This window comes from Loxodonta africana, chromosome 10 (genome assembly GCF_030014295.1).
Source record: "Loxodonta africana isolate mLoxAfr1 chromosome 10, mLoxAfr1.hap2, whole genome shotgun sequence".
Lineage (NCBI taxonomy): Eukaryota > Metazoa > Chordata > Mammalia > Proboscidea > Elephantidae > Loxodonta > Loxodonta africana.
In genome coordinates, this window is record NC_087351.1 from 30,001,492 (window position 1) to 30,023,564 (window position 22,073).

The window sequence follows — 22,073 nt, forward strand, 5'->3', positions numbered from 1 at the left end:
GTAGTAAAGTTCATCAGGTGAATCTGAAACTAAACAGCAAGTGGCCGTAGGGGTGGCTGTAGAGCAGATCGGGCTGTGCATTGTCGTGGTTGAGAAGTTTAAGACTCTGAGTTTAAGCCTCGGCCTGTCCTAAGGTGTGGGTCTGATGCCCTCTGCAGCCAGTGAGAGAGTTTGCCACTTTAAGTCACCGTTTGCTTTGCTTTTGCTGGCTTCCGGTCCTAATACTAGTTTAAAGACTCAAACTCGCAATTCAGCCGGTCTTGGAATAAATATTCGAGAAGGATCCTGCGGCTCGGGGTCTTTCGAACCCTCAAGTTAATGCTCCTGGGATATGGAGAGAAACTCTGGGCTTTGAAGAAGAACCAAAACTGATGTTCAAATGTTTTGATGCAACCGACAGGATATATATCCTTGAAATAAATGGAGGAAATTTCATACACAGAGGCCTGGCTCGTTGGTCTAGTGGTATGATTCTCGCTTTGGGTGCGAGAGGTCCCGGGTTCAAATCCCGGACGGGCCCTGTTTTACACTTTTTAAAATAAAATTCCCATCGCTTTAGAAGCAACAGCTGCGAAATGAAGCAAACGTCCCAAGACCAGAAAGGGCTTTCTCGGAAGGCTGCCTATCACACTAATTTATAGTGACAGAAAGCAGATTAGTGGTTTCTTGGGTGCATGGTGGTGTGAGGCAAGGGTAAATGTCTTAAGCTAGGTTCTCTGGAGAAGCAAAACCAGTGAGAAAATTTTCTCAAGGAAATGGCTCATGTGGTTATAGAGGCTGGCAAGTCCCAAGTCCATGGGTCAGCTGTCAGGCTGAAGGCTTTTCCTGACTCCTGTAGCTGCAGGGGCTGACGAAACCAAGACAGGCAGGCAACAGGCAGCTGGCTCAAGTCACAAGAATGGGGTCAGAGGATGAAGAACTGATGCAGGATCCAGAGAAAGCAAGCTAACTTTGCCGAAACTTCCATATATATGTCTATATACAGGTATATAGATATATATGATGAAGGCCACAGCCTTGAGGAAATTTCCCTTATAAGTGATTGGCTGATCATGTCAGATCACATCATGGAGGATGATTACATCATTACATAACTGCCAAACTACAGCATTACATAACTGCCACTGAGAATCATGACCCAATCAAGTTGACACGCAACCTTAACCATCACAGTCCACCCCTTGTCAACTTGGCATCTGTACACATCTCCTAAAACCATATACGATCTCTAAATAAAGACAATTATGAAGTCATACTTGTGCCTAACATGAAACAACTAACTTGTGTGCAACTGAAAATGCACTAGCCCCATTTACATCTTATATTTTATAAGTGAAAAAAAACAAAAATATTTAATCCACACATACAAGGAAGAAATATTCATAACAATTACAGTACTTGTTTCTGCAACTGGTCATGTGGTTGTACTGGTATTTAAAATTACCTTCTTCCACCATTTATTTCATATTTTCTTGGATCTCAGCAAGCACCTCAGCAGGTCATGGTTCTTTGCCTGGTGGGGTGATCCAAACCTTCGTTCCTGAAGTGTCTGGGCCATTGGTAGTCATGTTGGAATTGGGTTGCTGTAGTTTTCTCTTGGCTTTAATCACAGGGAGCAGTGGTACTAAGAGATGGCCTAAGGGATCTCCTGTATTCCAGATTGTCCTAGTTATCTAGTGCTGACATAAGAAGAAATATCACAAGTGGATGGCTTTAACAAAGAGAAATTTATTCTCTCACAATCTAGGAGGCTAGAAGTCCAAATTTAGGGTGCCAGCTCCAGGGGAAGGCTTTCTCTATTGGCTCTGGGGGAGGTCCTTGACATCAATCATCCCGTGGTCTAGGAGCTTCTCAGAGCAGGAAGCCTGGGTCCAAAGGACACACTCCCATCCTGGTTCTTCATTCTTGGTAATAGAAGGAATCACTCCTCTCTGCTTGTTTCTCTTTTATATCTCAAAAGAGATTGACTCAAGATACAACCTAATTCTATAAATTGAGTACTGCCTCATTAACATCGTAGAGGTTAGGATTTGCAACACATAGGATAATTGCATCAGAACACAAGATGGTGGACAACCAAACAATACTGGGCATCATGGACTATCCAAGTTGACACACATTTTGGGGGGACACAATTCAATCCATAACATTCCACCAAATGTTCCAAATTCATGTCCTTGCCACATGTAAAACACATTCACCTCAACATATCATAGCAAAACTCTTAACTCCAAGTCCAAATTCCAAAAATTCCTGTTCATCAGTGAAATCTAGAGCACAAATTATCTGATTCCAAGCTACAATGGTGGGACAGGCACAAGGTAGGCATTTCCATTACAAATTGGAGAAATTGAAGGGAAAGAAGGGATAACAGTCACCAAGCAAGTCAACAGAACACATTACACTAGCTCTCAAGGCTTGAAAATAATCCTCTGTTCTCTGAGACCATTTAGGCAATGGCTTTGCCCTCCAGACACTGGTTGCTGGCCACATTCTCTGTTTTCTGGGTGGAGGCCCCTCAGCTCTAGGCTTCAGCTCTGTCTTCCAGGCCCACTGGAATGGCAACTCTGCTGCCTCACATTGGGCTGCCCTATTCTCCTAGTCCATCTGAGTGGCGACTCCACTCCCTCACCCCTGGTAGGCCCTGTTCTTCTGCCCTTTGGGCAGCAGCCCTGCCTGCTTAGCTTTGGGCAGCAGATCTGGCCCCATTCCGCTGGCACTCATGAAAGGCAGCCCCACACTCCAGAACCCATTTGGTGAAGATCTGACTCTGAAACCTAGGAGGATGTGGCCCCATCCTTTGAAACCTCAGAGGCCACGGCCCTACCCTTTGAGACTGAGGCAGCTCTGCTTCTTGTGTTCCTTGTCTCTTCAACTTCAGCTCCCTGGTTCATTTGCCTCTCGGCCCCTGGGGCCTTGCTGCCCATGTCTACCGTGCAGGGGCAAGTGTTCCAAAGCTCTTCATCTCCACTGATAAGTGCCTGGAGGCACTCCGCTACACCAGTAAACTGGGCCGGAAGGCACTCAGCTCTCTTGCTCTGTGGGTTGGCAAGCCTAGCTCCACCAATAAGTACTCAAAGGCACCCCACTCCACCAAGAAGCCTCCAGTACAAAGGACTCAGCTCACTTTCACTCTGTGGGTCAGCTTCCACAGCATCTGGCACTGATTTCCTGGTTCTGCTGCTGCTGTTTCTCTGCTGCTGATGCTTCTCTGCTGCTGCTTCTTGCTGTCTGCTCCATCTCCAGTGTAACAGCTCTCCTTACTTTTGTCTAAGTCCTCACCAGAATTGTCTTTGATGCCCATAATTCCACCAATAGTCTCTTCAAGTCAAACTAGGCTTTTAGTATTAGGCACTGTAAAACTCTTTCCAGCCTCTACCCACCCATGGTTACAAAACCACATCAACATTTTAAGTATCTGTTAGGGTGGCACCCCACTCACACTCGTAGCACCAAATTCTGTTTTAGTTATCTAGTGCTGGTATAACAGAAATACCACAAAGTGGATGGCTTTAACAAAGAGAAATTTATTCTAAGTCCAGGAGGCTAGAAGTCCAAATTCAGTAGGCTAGAAGTCCAAATTCAGGGTGCCAGCTCCAGGGGGAGGCTTTTTCTCTCTATTGGCTCTGGGGGAAGGTCCTTGTCATCATCATCCCCTGATCTAAAAGCTTCTCAGCACAGGACTCCCGGGCCCAAAGGATGAACTCTTCTCCTGGTTCTTCATTCTTGGTCTTAGGAGGTCCTCTCTTCTCTGCTTACTTCTCTCTTTCATATCTCAAAAGGGACAGTAGATTAACTCCTGCCTCATTAATATATAAGTGCCTCTAATTCTGCCTCATTAACATCATAGAGGTTAGGATTTACAACACACAGGATAATCACATCAGATCATAAAATGGTGGACAACCACTACCACACAATACTGGGAATCATGGCCTGACCAAATTGACACATATTTTGGGGGGACACAATTAAGTCCATAACATAGACGTAATTTTTACCTTCATCATGCAACTCTAATTCAATTTCCCTGTGGTAGTATCAATCACACCAGCCAATATGGTAACTCCCTTCTTTGCCTGTTGATCCAGAGACATGAGGAGCCCAAAGTGTCTGGGTGGCATTCTTAACTTCCAGTTCAATGGAATCAGTGTTATATCTACAGGTGGGAGCATTCCTCCCTTTGGAACTAAGGACCTGCAAAGCACAGGTTTGCAGGGACAAGAAGCAAAAATTTTGCAATTGGGTCACTAGGAGTAATAACGCATGTTGTCACTCTCATTTATAATCCTTGATTCCTGGAACTGTGAATCCTGTCTATGAGTGAAATAGCACCATATATTGGATGCCAGTTTACAGCATATCCAGTCTCCTGGAGAACATTGCCCCAGCTCTGCAAACTATACCACCTAGCTGGCACTGTAATGGTGTCTTTAGGAGGCCATTCCACCATTCTATCAAGCCAGCTGCTTAAGGATGATGGGTGGTAAGACCAGTGAATTTCATAAGCATGGGCCCATTACCACATTTCATTTGCTGTGAAGTGAGAGACCTTAATCTGAGGCAGTGCTGTGTGGGATACCACGATGGTGGATAAGGCATTCTGTAAGTCCACGAATGGTAGCTTTGGCAGAAGCATTGAGTGCAGGAAAGGTAACTCTGTATTCACAGTAAGTGTCTATTCCAGTGTCATAGATTGAATTGTGTCCCCCCAAAATATGTGTCAACTTGGCTAGGCCATGATTCCCAGTATGATGTGATTTTCCTATGTGTCATAAATCCTACCTCTATGATGTTAATGAGGCAAGATTAGAGGCAGTTATGTTAATGAGACAGGACTCAATCTATAAGATTGGGCTGTGTCTTAAGTCAATCTCTTTTGAGCAGTAAGAGAGAAGCAAGCAGAGAGACAAGGGGAACTCATACCACCAAGAAAGCAGTGCCAGGAACAGAACACATCATTTGGACCCAAGATCCCTGCACAGAGAAGCTCCTAGACCAGGGGAAGATTGATGACAAGGACCTTCTTTCAGAACCGATAGAGAGAGAAAGCCTATCCCTGGAGCTGGTGCCCTGAATTTGGACATCTAGTCTCCTAGACTGTGAGACAATACATTTCTCTTTGTTTAAGCCATCCATTTATGGTGTTTTAATTATATCAGCACTAAATAACTAAGACACCCAGAAACAATAAAATGCTGCCTTTCCATGATGGAAGCAGTCCAATGTAATCAACCAACCACCAGGTTGCTGGTTGATCACCTTGAAGAATGGTGCCATACTGGGTACTAAGTGTTGGTTTCTGCTGCTGGCAGATTGAGCACTCAGCAGTGGCTGTAGCCAAGTTGGCCTTGGTGAGTGGAAATCCATGTTGCTGAGAGCATGCATAATCTCCATCCCTGCCAACATGGCCACTTTGTTCATGAGCCCATTGGGCAATGTTGGGAATGGTTGGGGAAAACAGATGACTGGTTTCCATAGAATGTGTCATCCTATCCACTTGGCTATTAAAATCCTCTGTTAAGGTCACCCTTTGGTGGGTATTCACATAAGACACTAATATCTGCACTTCTTTGGCCCAAAGAGGTCTATCCACATATCTCTTCTCTATACCTCCTTATCACCAGTTTTCCAATCATGTCCCTTCCAAGGCTCTGACTATCCAGCCAAACCATTGGCCACAGCCCATGAATCAGTATACAATTGTACATTTTGGCAACTCTCCTTCCAAGCAAAGTTAACAACAAGGTGCACTGCTCAAAATCTGCCAGGTGGGAGGATTTTCATTCACCACTGTCCTTCAAGGAGGTCCCAGAAAGGGGTTGCAGTGCTGCTGCTGTCCACTTTCGAATGGTGCCTGCATATCACACAGAACCATCTGTAAACCACTCATGAGTTTTCTCTACCTCAGTCAACTGATCATAAGGAACTCCCCATGAGGCCATAGGTGCAGACTGGGAGAGGGCAGGTAATATGACAAGAGTGGAAACCATGGGCATTTGAGCCATATAGTGCAGTGAGTTACTTAATATGACCCTTCGAGGCATATTCTTTGTGACTCCCACACAATTATTGGGTGGGACCATATAAGGTGTATGGAACCCTGACAAGGTGTGGTGGTTGGTGTTGTGTGTTGGCTTGACTAGGCCACAATTCCCAGTAATTGTCTGTCCTCCATTTTGTGATTGGGGGTAATTACCATAGTTATCCTCCATTTTACGTGTTGTAAATCCTAACCTCTGTATGTTAATAAGGCAGGATTAGCATGAGGTGAATCATGAGACTCAGTCCTACAGCAGGGCATGAATCAAGTCCCACCCCTTCTCAACTCACGCTCTTCCCTGGGGTGTGGCCTGCATCCAGGGAAGATGTGGGTGCTGTGGTGGAGCCCTTTCTATGTATCTGGATCTTGTGTCCAGCTCATCATTGTCTGACCTCAAGTTCTTGGGACTTGAGCCAAAGGCCTGCCATCTGACATGCCGATTCTGGAATTTGCGAGCTTCCACAGCACTGTAGGCCAGAAACCTATCTTCTGACGTGATTTGCGAGCTCCCACAGCCTTGTGAGCCAGCAGTGTGTAATCCGGCCTGTCAATTTGGGCTCATCAGCCCTTGTGACCTCGTGAATCAGGAGAATCCTAAGCTTGACCCGTGGATTTGAGACTTGCCAGCCTCCACAACTGCATGACCCATTTCCTTGCTACAGTTCATGAGGTCTGTGAGACATTGCAGCAAATTGCAAAACCCAAAGAATGGAGGAAGAGTACTGAGAGGAGGAGTAGTTGATGTTAGAGATGATGGAGTGGTACATCAATCTGAAAAAGTTGGAAATTCAGGGCATCTTTAACTTCTTCCTCAAAGGAACCAGCTGTGCGCTGATCCTTATAAAATAATTATTCACTTAGGCCTCTTCCTCATGCAACTTATTGTGCCTTCAGGTGCTACTTGGGCCTGATCTTGTATATACCACTTCCATTTAATAATGGAGTGCTGCTGTGATGTCTAATTTTACGGCTTTGGGAATCAGACAACACCTAGTTCATGATGGGCAGCTCAGGCTTCATTGTGACATTGTGCCCCATGGTTAAGTGTTCAGTCTTTACTAAGGCCCAGTAAGAAGACAAAAGCTGTTTCTCAAAACAGTAGTTATCTGCAGAGGATGGTAGGGTTTTACTTTAAAATCCTAAGAATCTGCACTATGATTCACTAATAGGGGCCTACGAAAGACTTCAAACTGCATCTCTATCTGCCACTGACACTTCAAGCACCATTAGATCAGTTGGAACATATGGTCCAAGTGGCAAAACAGCTTTCATGATGGCCTGAGCCTGTTGCAGAGCCTTCTCTTGTCCCAGGACCCACTCAAAACTAGCAGGTTTTCAAGTCACTTGATAATTAGGCTGGAGTAGCACACCCAGTGAAATGACCTGGGGTTAGAAAACCAAAAAGGAAGAACATGCTTGGAATTTCTCAAGCTGAAAGAACAGAAAAAAAAAAATTCAAGCTTTGAGTTGCAAAATTGAAGAGTTCTATGGGGAAAATTTGAACAACTCAGGGAGCATCAAAAGAAAATGGAAGTAATACACAGAGTAACTGTACCAAAAAGAATTGGTCAACGTTCAACCATTTTAGGAGAAGAGATGGTATTGAAGGAAGAAGTCCAAGCTGCACTGAAGGTATTGGCAAAAAAAAGGCTACAGGAATAGACACAATACAAATTGAGATGTTTCAACAAATGGATGCAATGGTGGAAGCACTCACTCGTCTATGCCGAGAAATTTGGAAGACAGCTACCTGGCCAACTTACTGGAAGAGAACGATGTTTGTGCCCATTCCAAAGAAAAGTGATCCAACAAAATGGGGAAATTATCAAACAGTGTCATTAATATCACATGCAAGTAAACTTCTGCTGAAGATAATTAAAAAAATGTTGCAACAGTACACCGACAGGGAACTGCCAGAAATTCAAGCCAGACTCAGAAGAGGACATAAAACTAGGGATATCATTGCTGTTGTTAGATAGATCTTGGGTGAAAGCAGAGAACACCAGAAAGATGTTGGCATGGATTGAATTGTATCCCCCCAAAGTGAGTGAGCTCTTGGCTAGGCCATGATTACCAGTATTGTGTGGTTGTGGTTGTCTACCATTTTGTGACACGATGTGATTATCCTATGTGTTGTAAATCCTAACATCCATGATTTTAATGAGGCAGGATTAGAGGCATTATGTTAATGAGGCAGCACCTAATCTACAGGATTAGTTGTATTTCGAGACAATCTCTTTTGAAATGTACAAGATAGAAGCAAGCAGAGAGGAGAGTGACCTCTGCTACCAAGAACGAAGAACCAGGAGGAAAGCACTCCCTTTGGGCCTGGGATCACTGTGCTAAAAAGCTCCTAAACCAAGGGAAGATTGATGACGAGATCTTCCCTCAGAACCAACAGAGAGAGAAAGGCTTCTCTGGGAGCTGACATCCTGAATTTAGACTTCTAGCCTCTTAGACTGTGAGAGAATAAATTTCTCTTTGTTAAAAAGCCATCCGCTTGTGGCATTTCTGTTATATCAGCATTAGATAACTAAGACGTTTATCTGTATTTTATTGACTATGCAAAGGCATTCGACTGTGTGGATCATAACAAATTATGGAAAACATTGTGAAGAATGTGAATTCCAGAACACTTAATTGTGCTCGTGAGGAATCTTTACGTAGACCAAGAGGCAGTCATTGAAAAGAACAAGGGGATACTCTGTAGCTTAAAAACAGGAACGATGCATGTCAGGGTTGTATCCTTTCACTATACTTATTCAATCTCTATGCTGAGCAAATAATCTAAGAAGCTGGATGTATGAAAAAGACTGTGGCATCAGGATTGGGGAAAACTTATTAACAACCTGTGATATACAGATGACAGAACCTTACTTGCTGAAAGTGAAGAGGACTTGAAGCACTTACTGATGAAGATCAAAGACTACAGCCTTCAGTGTGCATAACACTTCAACATAAAGAAAAAAAGATGTTCACAACTGGACCAATATGCTACATCATGATAAATGGAGAGAAGATTGAAGTTGTTAAGGATTTCATTTTACTTGGATCCACAATCAATGCCAATGGAAACAGCAGTCAAGAAATCAAACAACATATTGCATTGGGTAAATCTGCTGCAAAAGACCTCTTTAAAGTTGTAAAAACAAAGATGTCACTTTGAGGGCTAAGTCTGCATGCCCCATGCCATACTATTTTCAGTTGCTTCATATGTATACGAAAGCTAGCAAATGAATAAGGGAGACTAAAGATGAATTGATATCTTTGAATTATGGTGTTGCCAAAGTATATTGACTATACCATGGACTGCAAGAAGAATGAACAAATCTGTCTAGGTAGAAGTACAGCCAGAATCCTCTTTAGAAGTGAGGTTGTGGAAACTTTGTCTCTTGTACTTTGGACATGTTATCAAGACAAACCAGTCCCTGGAAAAGGACATTATGCTTGGTAAAGTAGAGGGTGATCAAAAAAGAGAAAGATCCTCAACGAGATGGACTGATAGAGTGCCTACAATGATGAACTCAAACATAGAAACAATTGTGAGGATGGTGCAGCACCGCGCAATGTTTCATTCTGTTGTGCATAGGGTCACTATTAGCTGGAACCTACCATAAGGCAACTAAGAACAACAGCACACTCAAATGAGGGATATGTTTCCTCCAAAATCCAAAGAGGCCTACCAGGCATTGTGCCTCCTTTTTAGTTTTAGGAGGGGCCAGGTGTAACAAGGAATATCTTGACATGTCCCACACCACTAGGCTCCTAGAAATTTCACTGAGGTGGAAAGCACCTGAATATTCACTGGAGTAATTTTCCACCTTCTAGCACACAAATGTTTCACCAATATGTCCACAGTCATTGCCCCTTCTTCCGTACTAGGTCCAGTTAGGATAATGTCATCAATGTAATGGACTAGTTTGACTTTTGTGGAAGGGAAATGTGATCAAAGTCCCTGAGGACTAAATTATGACATAGAGGTGGAGAGTGGAGTGTATTGCTGGCCTTGCCAGCTGAAGGCAAACTACTTCTGGAGTTACTTTGAAACCAGAATCGTGAAAAAGGCATTAGCCAGATCAATAGCTGCACAGCAGGACCCAGTTGTTGTCAGGTGCCCTCAAGTTGATTCCAACTCAAAGCGACCCTATGTACAACAGAATGAAACACTGCCCAGTCCTGTGCCATCCTCGCAATCACTGTTATGCTTGAGCCTATTTTTGTAGCTACTGTGTCAATCCATCTCATTGAGGATCTTTCCCTTTTTCACCGACCCTCTACTTTACCAAGCTTGATGTCCTTCTCCAGGGACTGACCCCTCCTGATAACATGTCCAAAGTATGTGAGACATAGTGTCACCACCCTTGTTTCTAAGGACCATTCTGGCTGTACATATTCCAAGACAGATTTGTTCGTTCTTTTGGCAGTCCATGATGTATTCAATTTTCTTCGCCAACACCATAATTCAAAGGCATCAATTCTTCTTTGGTTTTCCTTATTCATTATCCAGCTTTCACGTGCATATGAGGTAATTGAAAACACCATGGCTTGGATCAGGAGCACCTTAGTCTTCAAGGTGACCAGGACCCAGGAGATGTATTAATTTGCTCAAGCAATGAAACCACATCTGGAACAGCAGCTGCAATTGAAGTCACCACCTGGTTAAGTTTTCAATAATCCACTGTCATTCTCTCAGACTATCTGTTTTTTGCACAAGCCAAATAGGTGAGTTGAATGGGGATGTGGTGGGAATCACCACCCCTCCAGGAATGTGGTATTGCTATTTTCCTAGGTAGGTTGTCTGTTTTCCTAGGTAGGGGCAGTTCTAATGGTTTCCACTTGCCTATTCCTACCGTAATAGCCCTTACTTCACTTTTCAGGGATCCAATGTGGGTGTTCTGCCAGTTGCTGAGTGTATCTATTCCAATTATGCATTCTGGAATTGGAAAATCACTTCAGGATGGGTTTGGGGACCCACCGGACCCATTGTGAGATGAACCTGAGCTAAGATTCCATTAATAACCTGATCTCCAGACTTCACAATGGGTCCTATCATTTTCACACACCCACTGTGATTGATGGACCAGAGTGATGTTCTGGGTGTCCTGGAATTAGTGTCAGTTCAGAGCCATTATCCAGTAATCCCTGAGAATTCTGATTATGTCTTTTCCACAATGAATAGTCACTCTTATAAAGGGCCATCGGTCCCTTTGGGGAAGGCTGGGAGAAACATTAATGGTATAAGTTTTTGGCAGTGCAGGCAGGTCCTTCCTCGAGAGAACCCGGCCTCCCCTTCATTCAAGAGGTTGTGGTTCTGTAAATTGGCTCAAGTCTGGGAAATGATGGGGGGGCTGTGGCTCTCCATTCTGGGGATTTGAGTTAGACTGGGGTTCACTTGACCCAGAGTTGTTCTGCTTGCACATATCAAGTAAACATTTAGTAGATTTCCTACCTATTTCACTCTTGGGACACCATGACTAAGTAGTTAATGCCTTAAGTCCATATGAGTCAGACTATTCTGATTACTGCCTTGACTGCAATATCTATTATGTAACTGTACCCACCTTGTCTTTGTTGATTGAATGACACCACTTGGCCCCTACCACCATGTTGTTCAATCAGCCCTTTTGTAGTGAGGTGTCTTAATTAAGTTAGGGCAGTTCCCACTGTCAAATCTGACTTGCACAAAATAGCAGTCACAGCACTCTTCAAGGATGCTGGGTATGATGGTTAAGATTGTGTGTCAGCTTGGCTGGGCCATGGTTCTCAGTGGTTTGGCAGTTGTATGATGTTGTGACCACTTCCATGTTGAGATTTGATATATTGTGATCACCCCATTTTGGGATCTGCTGTGAGTAGCCAATCAGTTGAAAGGGAGTTTCCTTGGGCATGTGGCCTACATCAAATATAATTGGAGATTCTGGCAAGGCTCGTGGGCTTTTGCTAGCTCTGGATCCTGCAGCTGGCTCCTGTTTGTCTGACTTCTGGTTCTTGGGACTTGAGCTAACACCTTACCTGTGGTCTTGCCTCCTGATCTTGGGATTCGTCCATCCTCGCAACCTGTGAGCAACAGTTCTGCTCTCTTACCTGCCAATCTTGGGTTCGCAAGTCTTTCCAGCTTTGTGAATCAGAAGAAGCCTCCAGCCTGACCCACAGACTTGGGACGTTCCAGTGTCTACAACTGCGTGAATTATTTCCTTGATATAAATCTCTCTCTACATATATATTTATTTGCTTTACTGGTTTTGCTTCTCTAGAGAACCTGGACTAAGATACTGGGATTCCCATCATAAATTTGTTACTCACCATTGTGGTAAAAGATGTGCCCTTTGGAGACTCCACGTGTGGGTCTAACCTCATAAAGCCACTCTAACATGCCAATTTCCATAAGCCTTTGGACACCTCCTTCTACAGTATACTAAGGCAGGCCTGGTACTTTAAAACTTGGTTTAGTATAGGCCACTGCATAATCCATGCTTCAACGAATCAACCAAATAAACTATTAGATTCTTTCCTAACCTCTTGGGCTGAAACATTGAATGAAGAATCTGCTTAGTGAGTCCATATCAATAAACTCAAAATGATCCAACTTTATGTTCTTTGCAACATTATCCCGCAACCATAATAGCCATTTCCACATATATTCCCCAGGTTTCTGTTTGTACATATTAGAAAATTCAAGCAGTTCTTTTGAAGTGTAGCATACCTCCTCCTGGGTCACACTTTGTGCTTCATCTTTTGAGGCTCACTGGGACTTAAGTCTAGTTATAGGTCTAGAAGCAAAAATCGGTGGTGGAGATGTGTTCTGAGAACATTCAACAACGTCTTGTAAGTCATCTGCCTCAGGCAATGCCCCAGGCAATGACTCAGACACTTAGCAAAGAGATGACTCAGACAAAGGCTCTTCAGACACAGCAGGGTCAATCTCATCAGTTGAGGGTAGAGGGGCTAATGGTTTTGTTGGGGAGGGTGGCTTAGCAGACAAAGATGAAGCAATCTCTTCAGATGGGAGTAAGAGGGCTGCTTCTATTGGCAGGAGTGATTCAATAGAATTTAGGGACTCAATGTCCTCAGCTTCCTGATTATCTGCCCATATGTCCCCATCTTGATTTTAAGGACCCATTTCTTCCTAATCAATGCCCTCACTGTAACTTCAGACACCATTGAAGGTTGGGAATTCAGTTGACATTGTAATTCAGCCACCTTTACAACAGAACTGTAGGTTTGGTTTTAGGCAATATCAGCTCTGTTACTATAAGAAATAAAACTTGCCTTCAGGGCAAAAAATTTTTTTTTTCAGGGCACAAGTGGCAACTTTGAGGTCTTTTATGGAGCACTTGAGCTGTGACTGTGACGCTCTGATCTCATGTCTTTCTTTTACCACTTTGTCTAGTGAAAGTAGGACCAACCAACCAGCTTCCTTATACTTCTTATTCTGACAGAACTGTAGAAAAGTATCAAACATGTGATCACCTAGAGCCTTACCTCTCATCAATACTTGATCTATTGGTGGTGATATTTTGTGTATTAATATTGCCAGCTCATGCCATGGATTAGCAGTACCCTCTTTACTAATGGAGGCAGAGTCATCAGTGCCTTTAAGTCTAGTCAGACTTGAGAACCAATTTAGAAAACTCATCCTTATGATTTTGTTTCTGTAGAATGACTTTCAGTACCAAATGTCTTAGGCAGGTGTGATTGTTAAGGTTGTGTGTCAAATTGACTGGGCCATGATTCTCAGTGGTTTGGTAGTTATCATGTAGTTTGGCAGTCCTACAATGATGTAATCACCTCCAAGATGAGATCTGATATAATATGATCACCTCCATGATGGAAACTGCTGTGAGTAGCCAATCAGTGGAAAGGGAGTTGACTTGGGAGTGTGGCCTGCTTCCAATATAGGTGGACTTTCTAGCAAGACTCACAGGCTTTTGCTCGTGCTGGATCCTGTTCATCTGACCTCTGGTTCTTGGGACTTGAGCTAGCAGCTTAACTGCCAATCTTGGGATTTATTAGCCTCTGTCTGTGAACCAGCAGCCTGCCAGTTTACCTGACAATCTTGGAATTTGTCGGCCTGCACAGCCTGTGAGCCAGAGGCCTGTTGTCTGACCCACTGATCCTGGGTTTGCCTGCCCTGCAGCTACAGGAGTCAGAAGATGCCTCCCTTATTTAGTGTGCTACTCTGTCCTATTTATCAACTGACTCAAAAATCTGCTGCTTTTGAGTGGGGCCCAGAACAAAAGAAGGCTCTGCAACAGATTTAAACTGCTGTGCAAGCAGCTCTACCACTTGGGCCATATGATCTGGTTGATCTAATGGTACTTGAAGTGTCTGTGACAGATGGAGATGTTGTTTGGGGTTTTTGGAGACCCCTATTTTTTTTATAGGTCAATCATGGCACAGACTCAGGATTTTGGAGCAAAGCCCTAACATCCTCTGCATATATCTACTCTCCTTTTGAGAAAAAGCCTTTGGCTTGTTACTGGAGCTTAGTAGAAACTAAATGCTTCACCGTGGGCCACCAAGTCACCATGTGGCCTGAACTGCCCATCATGAACTGTATGTTTTCTGACCCACAGAGCCATTAAATTGGAAGTGCACAGCAGCGCTCCATCATTAAATGGAAACGGTATGTACATGATCAGGCCCGAACAGAACCTGAAGGCACAAGTAAGTTGCATGAAAAGGTGGTCCCCACTCTTGTCACATTACCTTCCATCACCCAGGCTGCACCTATGGCCTCATATGGAGTTCCTTATATTCAGTTGGCACTGGGTTTTTTAAGGAAAAGAAAACTCATGCCTGGTTTACGGATAGTTCTGTGCGATATGCAGGCACCAGCCAAAAGTGGACAGCGTCAGCACTGCAGCCCCTTTCTGGGACCTCCCTGAGGGACAGTGGTGAAGGGAAGTCCTTCTAATGGGCAGAACTTAGAGCAGGGCACCTGGTTGTTCACTTTGCTTGGAAGGAGAAATGGCCCAGTGTGTGATTGTATATTGATTCATGGGTTGTGGCCAAAGGTTTGGCTGGATGGTCAGGGACTTGGAAGGAGCATGATTTGAAAATTGGAGACAAGGAGGTATGGGGAAGAGATATGTGCATAGGCCTCTCTGAATGGGCCCAAGAAGTGAAGATATTTGTGTCTCATGTGGATGATCATCAATGGAAGACCTCAGTAGGGGATAATTTTAACAATCAGTGGATAAGGTGACATTCTGTGGAAACCAGTTATCCTCTTTCCACAGCCACTCCCATCATTCCTCAATGGGCTCATGAGCAAAGTGGCCATGTGGCAGGGATGTAGATTATGCATGGGCTCAGCAACATGAACTTCCATTCACCAAGGCTGACTTGGTTACAGCCACTACTGAGTGCCTAATCTCATGAGTACAATTTAGTGTTCCGGAATTCCCATTCTCCGCAATGTTATCCTTAATTTGTTATGATCCACACAGTCGAATGCCTTAGCATAGTCAATAAAACACTGGACAGCACTAGGCTTTTTTGTTTAAATGTCTTTTTGGCATTTTCTGCTTTCAGCCAGGATCCATCTGACATCAGTAATGATATCCCTAGCTCCACGTCCTCTTCTAAATCCAGCCTGAATATCTGGCAGTTCCCTGTCGATGTACTGCTGCAGCTTCTTTTGAACGATCTTAAGCAAAATTTTGCTTGCATGTAATATTAATAATATTATTCGATAATTTCCACCTTTGGTGGGATCACCTCTCTTGGGAATAGGCATGAATATGGATCTCTTCCAGTCAGTTGGTCAGGTAGTTCCAAATTGCTTGGCATAGATGAGTGAGCACTTCCATTTCAGCTCACTAACGCCTAGGATGTGGATGTTTATGCATTCCATTTCCTTTTTGATGGTTTCCAATTTTCCTAGATTCACACTTCATACATTCCAAGTTCCAATTATTAATGGATGTTTGCAGCTGTTTGCTTTCATTTTGAGTCATGCCACATCAGCAAATGAAGGTCCTGAAAGCTTCATCCACTTCACTAAGGCCAACTTTAATTTGAGGAGGCAGCTCTTTCCCAGTTGTCTTTTGAGTGACTTCCAATGTGGGGGGCTCATCTTTTGGCACTATATCAGACAATGTTCAACTGCTATTCATAAGGTTTTCAGTGGCTAATTTTTTTCAGAAGTGGATCACTGGGTCCTTCTTCCTACTCTGTCTTAGTCTGGATGCTCAGCTGAAACCTGTCCAACGTGGGTGACTCTACTGGTATTTGAATATTGGTGGCATAGCTTCCAGCATCACAGCAACACACAAGCCCCCACAGTACACCAAACTGACAGACATGTAGGGGTTGGTCTTAAAAAAATTTCTTAAAAAATTTGTCTATATAATTGCTCTTATACAGATTTTTTTTTTTTAAGTAATGCAATTCTCAAGGGTGACAATCTTTATTTTTTGATCTAAACTGTTACTTAGTTTAAAGGTGACTTAAAGGGATAGCTTCAATTCAAGGTTTGAAGAACAACTTGGGGCGATAGTCTCAGGGACTCCTTCAGACTCAGCAGGTCCAGCATGGACTTTATCTGTAAGCAGTGTTTCCTCTAAAATTTAACTGACTCTTCACAAAGAGCCCTGATATGTAACATTTGCTGATATCTATGGTGTAAATGTTCCCAGTATGGTAGTTTCAAGCTACCAACATGTCACTGTGATGGTTAAGATTGTGTGTCAACTTGGCTGGGCCATGATTCTCAGTGTTTTGGCAGTTGCATAATGTTGTGATCACTTCCATGTTGAGATTTGATATGTGATCAATCTCATGATGGGATCTGCTGTGAGTAGCCAATTAGTTGAAAGGGAGTTTCCTTGAGTGTGTGGCCTGCATCTAATATAAACAGATATCCTGGCAAGGCTCAGTGGCTTTTGCTCATTCTGGATCCTGCAAATGGCTTCTGTTTGTCCTACCTCCAGTTCTTGGGACTTGAGCTAGCAGCTTACCTGTGGTCTTGCCTGCCGATTTTGGGATTCATTGATCTTCACAGCCTGTGAGCAAGACCCCTTGTCTCTGACCTGCCGATCCTGAGTTTGCCAGCCCCTGTGGCTATGTGAATCAGGAGAAGCCTCTATCCTGACTCTACAGCCACATGAGCATTTCCTTGATATGAATCTCTCTATGTATATATTTATACAACTTACTTCTTTTGTTTCTCTAGAGAACTCAGCCTAAGACAGACACTGAACTTGGAGTTGGGAAAAGATGTTCATAGTATAGCATAGCCTTGACTGCAGCCTTGTGATACCCTGAGCAGAGGACCTAGCCAAGGTGTGCCTGACCCACAGAAACTGTGGGATAATATATTTGTGTTGTTTTAAGCTGCCAAATTTATGGTGATTTTTTACACAGCAATAGAAAACCAATACGCCATCACAATCCACCTCTTACACAGCGCAGATCTACTTCTTCACAGGAGGTTTAAAGAGCAGCTCCTCCAGGGTTCCTGGGCAGTTTTCTTCCTGAGTGGAAATGCAGAAAATAAGATTAGTGGAATAAACACAGCCTTTATTGTTGCATTTGATCTCAGGGCTGCAAAATGTACTCACTCTTTCCTTCCTCCACTAATTCATTTCTAAATTTAAATTCTCCTCACACTCACCTGTTGCCCAGGTAAAATTTGGAGGAGTCTGAGTCTGCTACACCTGTTTGTTCACAATCACAATGAGGCAAAGTAACAGGAGGCACCTTCGCTTCATCGGGTCTTTCCACACTTCTAAGAATCTCCCCAGCAAGGAGTTTGCCCATCTGTAAGTTGCTTGAGAGGATGTTAAACCCCTATATTGTTGTGTGCTGACAAATCAATTTCAACTCATAGCAACTCTATGTGATAGGGTAGAACTGCTCCATAGGGTTTTCTACGCTGTAATCTTTACAGGAACAGATCTCCACGTCTTTCCCCCATGGAGCTGCTGGGTGACTTTGAACTGCTAACCTTTTAGTTAGCAGCCAAGCACTTAACCACTGTGCCACCAGGGCTTCTTCAAGTTCACTACCAGAGGAAAATATTAAACCACGAAAAAAGAATCCCAAATCTGTTGCTGTGGAGTTTATTACAACTCATAGCGATCCGATAGGTCAAGGTAGAACTGCCCCATAGAGTTTCCAAAGCTGAAATCTCTATGGAAGCAGACTACCACATCTTTCTCCTGCAGAGAAATGAGTTGCTGGGTTCGAACTGCCAACCTTTACCATGTTGTTTTCTCTCTACCTTGATGGTATCCTTTGAGGCACAGAAGTTTTTTATTTTAATAAAGTTCTTTTGATGTGTCTTAATTTTGGATTGTGAGCTCCTGCTCAAGAAGGCTTTATCTAAGGGAATTTTGTGCTATCTGGGTTTTTGGTTTTGGATTGAGGATGAGACCCTCTTAAGGGGTTTTGTATTTATTCTAGCTATGAATGTTATCAGCTATGAACAATATTTATATTAATATATTAGCTTGGAGTTTCCCAGATCACACACATTTCTGCACGAAGGCAGAGCTGCAGTCAAGAATTCTCAAGGCTGAACTTGAGGCAGAAAAACTTGTTGATTGCATTCCTTTGCTGTGAGGGAAATTTTTTTATTTTATTTTACCTTTTACTTAGAGTAGCCCTTTAAGAGTTTTAGCTGTATGTGGGACATTCAGTTTCAACTCATCATTGGAGTAGGCACAATGTGGCAATGATTAATAACATCCTAGCTCCTTGTTACCTGAGTTTGGCAGTATCTTTCAGGGCAGTGTCCGTCATCTGCTCATTATTCTTTCTTTTATTTTACAAATATTTTTTGGGCTTTTACTATGTACCAGGCTGTAGTCTGAGTGTTTAAGATACATTCTTATTTTTAGCTTCCTCTTAATTTGTAACCTCTGGGAACAGCCTTTATTTTCTCAAAAACTTAGCTAATACTTAAAAGAATGTTTAACACATATTTTACTGTGTTTCGTAACAAGGTTTTTCAGGACATCTAATACACCATTTGGTTTCCTTTTTCTTTTCATCATCATATGAATGCCATAGTTTAGGCCTTTATTCTCTCTCACCTTAACTATGACAATTGTATCTTAATTATCCTTCATTCTATTATTCCGTCTTTTATCCTTTCTCTACACTGCAGTTGGAGCTTACTTTTAGAAAACATAAATTTGATGACATCATGATCATCTTCAATTTTTTTTTTTCAGTCTCTCAGGTCTGCAGAATAAGTTCAATGTCTTTTGCAATTGGACCCTGAGCTTCATTTTCAGTCTCATTTATTACCGCTTCCTTTGTCCCTCCTATAATCAAGCCATGCCAGACTGTTTGCTATTTCTGGAAAATACTATATTGTCATACCTCTATGTCTCAGCTGTATCTGTTCCTTTTGTTCAGCAGGCCCCTTTCCACCTTCTCACTTGTTGAAAGACTCCTTTAGATCTAGCACAAATGAGAGTTTTTCCCTAAGCCTTCTCTAAACCCACTAAAAAAAAAAACCCACAGTCACTATTTATTCCTTCTTTGTGTTTCACAGTCCTTTCATCAAAAAGTAATGATTGAGTGTCTACTATGTGCTAAGCACCCTGTTAACTTGTGGAGCAAAGTGGTGAGAATAAAATACATTCTTCCTATTTTTGTGGAGTTCAGAATTGAGAGGGTGGTAATACACAAAAGATATAAGAGAAAGCTGAGAACTGCTTCAGTGCAAAGTAATGCAGTCCCTGCAAGTTATGACAGAGACACCTGACCTAAACTTGGATGAAGGATATGGAAATCTTATAAAGAATGTAATGTCTGAGAAGAAATCTGAAACTCTGAAAAAAGAAATAGTATATGCAAATGCACTCCTGGTAAGAGAGACAGAAACTAAACGAAGGGCAACCTACAAAGAATGTGAACCATAGGGGTATAGTGGTAAAGTCAGGGTTAGAGATAATACTCAAGGGGTAAGCAGGGAATAGAACATGCATGGCCTTATAGGTTATAATTTAGATTTCAAAATTTATCTTAACATAGTGCAATGCCATTGAAAAGATTTAAGTAGCCAGTTTTGGGGCAGATGTTTGTTACATGACCATATTTACTTTTGAAAAGATCAATCAGGTTGCAATGGAAATAGAGAACTGGATGAATTTGAGAGCTACATAATGAGGTGAGGTCCTGGTAGTAGATTAGATATAAGAATGAACTGGCCAAATTCTTGATTTTATGATTAATGTATATTTACTATTTATGCCATTTACTAAGGTAGAGAACAAAGAAAGATTATCAAAGTTAGAGGAAAGGGGCTGTCATGGATTGAATTGTGTTCCCAAAAATGCGTGTATCAATTTGGCCAGACCGTGATTCCCAGTATTGTGATTTTCCACCATTTTGTCATCTGATGTGATTTTCCTATGTGTTATAAACCCTATCTCTATTATGTTAATGAGATGGGATTAGTGGCAGTTATGTTAATGGGGCAGGACCCAATCTGCAAGATTAGATTGTGTCTTAAGCCAATCTCTTTTGAGACATAAAAGACAGATGTGAGCAGAGAGGCAGGGGTAGCTTCAAACCACCAAGAAAGTAGTGCTAGGAGCAGAGAGCATCCTTTGGACCCAGGGTTCCTGCACAGAGAAGCTCCTAGACCAGGGGAAGATCTATGACAAGGAACTTCCTCTAGAACTGATAGCGAGAGAAAGCCTTCCCCCAGAGCTGAATTTGGACTTCTAGCCTCCTGAACTGTGAGAGAATAACTTTCTTTTTGTTAGAGCCATCCACTTGTAGTATTTTTGTTATATCAGTGCTAGATGGCTAAGACAAGGGTAAAGAAGTGAGGCATTCAGTCATAGGCATGCTGAGTGTCTTAGTTATTCTCTCACAGACTTGGAGACTAGAAGTCCGAATTCAAGGTGCCAGCTCCAGGGGAAGGCTTTCTTTCTCTGTTGGCCCTGGGGGAAGGTCCTTGTCATCAACCTTCCCCTGGTCTAGAAGATTCTTACTACAGGGACCTCAGTTGCAAAGGCTGTGCTTTGTCCCTTGTGTTGCCTTCCTGGTGGTATGAGGTCCCCCTGCCTCTTTACTCACTTTTCTCTTTTATATCTCATAAGAGATTACTTAAAACACAACCTAATCTTGTAGATTGAGTCCCGCCATATTAAAATAACTGCCACTATTCCCACCTCATTAATATCATAGAGATAGGATTTACAACACATAGGAAAATCACATCAGATGACAAAGTGGTGGACAATCACACAATACTGGGAATCATGACCTAGCCAAGTTCAGAGCTATTTTGGGAGGACACAATTCAATCATGACAATATGTCCCCCACAAAAGGCTGTGAGCTCCTTGGTGGCAGGGACCATATATTTATACCTCTCCATACCAATTTACTGCCCATAACATGATATTCAATAAATTCTAATTGAATAAAATTGAATCCAAAGTAATTTCCCACAATAAAACAAATTTTGAAAATAAATAGCTTAACATACTTTGTCGCCAGAATGTGGGGAAGATTCCTTCCAGATATGCTGTAAGCTGTTAAATGAATTCTTCTCTTTGGCTAGTCTCTGGGATGAACCTCAAGTTTCTATGCTCCATGAAACCAGAAATTTTAAGGCAATACTTCATCTCCTCTCCTGAGCAACATTTCTAGATCACTCAGAGTTTTTTTTTTTTTTTCTTTTCCTTCCCTCAAATCTCTGAACATTTTTTCCATTCCTTTAGTTCTCAGAAATCTTTCTGGATAGAAATATGTAGTGTGTGCTTGTGTGTTACTAAGGTAACTAGGTGAAAGCATTATTATTTACAGTGCCCACTGAAGATCTATGGCCATCTCTTTAGCTGCTAATTCTCAGTTTGCCAATTTTCTGCACTATTTTGAGGTCAGTGTGTTGTCCATAACCTGATATTTGTGTATTTTCTCTATGCACACACACTTCAACATAGTGTTAGCTCCTGTTTAATGAATGAAAGCCTCTGTGAAAATTTCTCTAATATAAGAATACATAAGAAAGAATAAATCAATATTTATGTGATCTCCAATGTGATTTTGTAAACTCC

General features: G+C 42.5%; 1 non-coding gene across 1 annotated transcript; it reads left to right on the top strand.

The window, feature by feature from the left end:
• Window positions 1-448: 448 nt before the first annotated feature.
• Window positions 449-520, top strand: TRNAP-UGG (transfer RNA proline (anticodon UGG)). Its single transcript has one exon. It is a non-coding gene; the product is annotated as a tRNA-Pro (tRNA).
• Window positions 521-22,073: the final 21,553 nt, after the last annotated feature.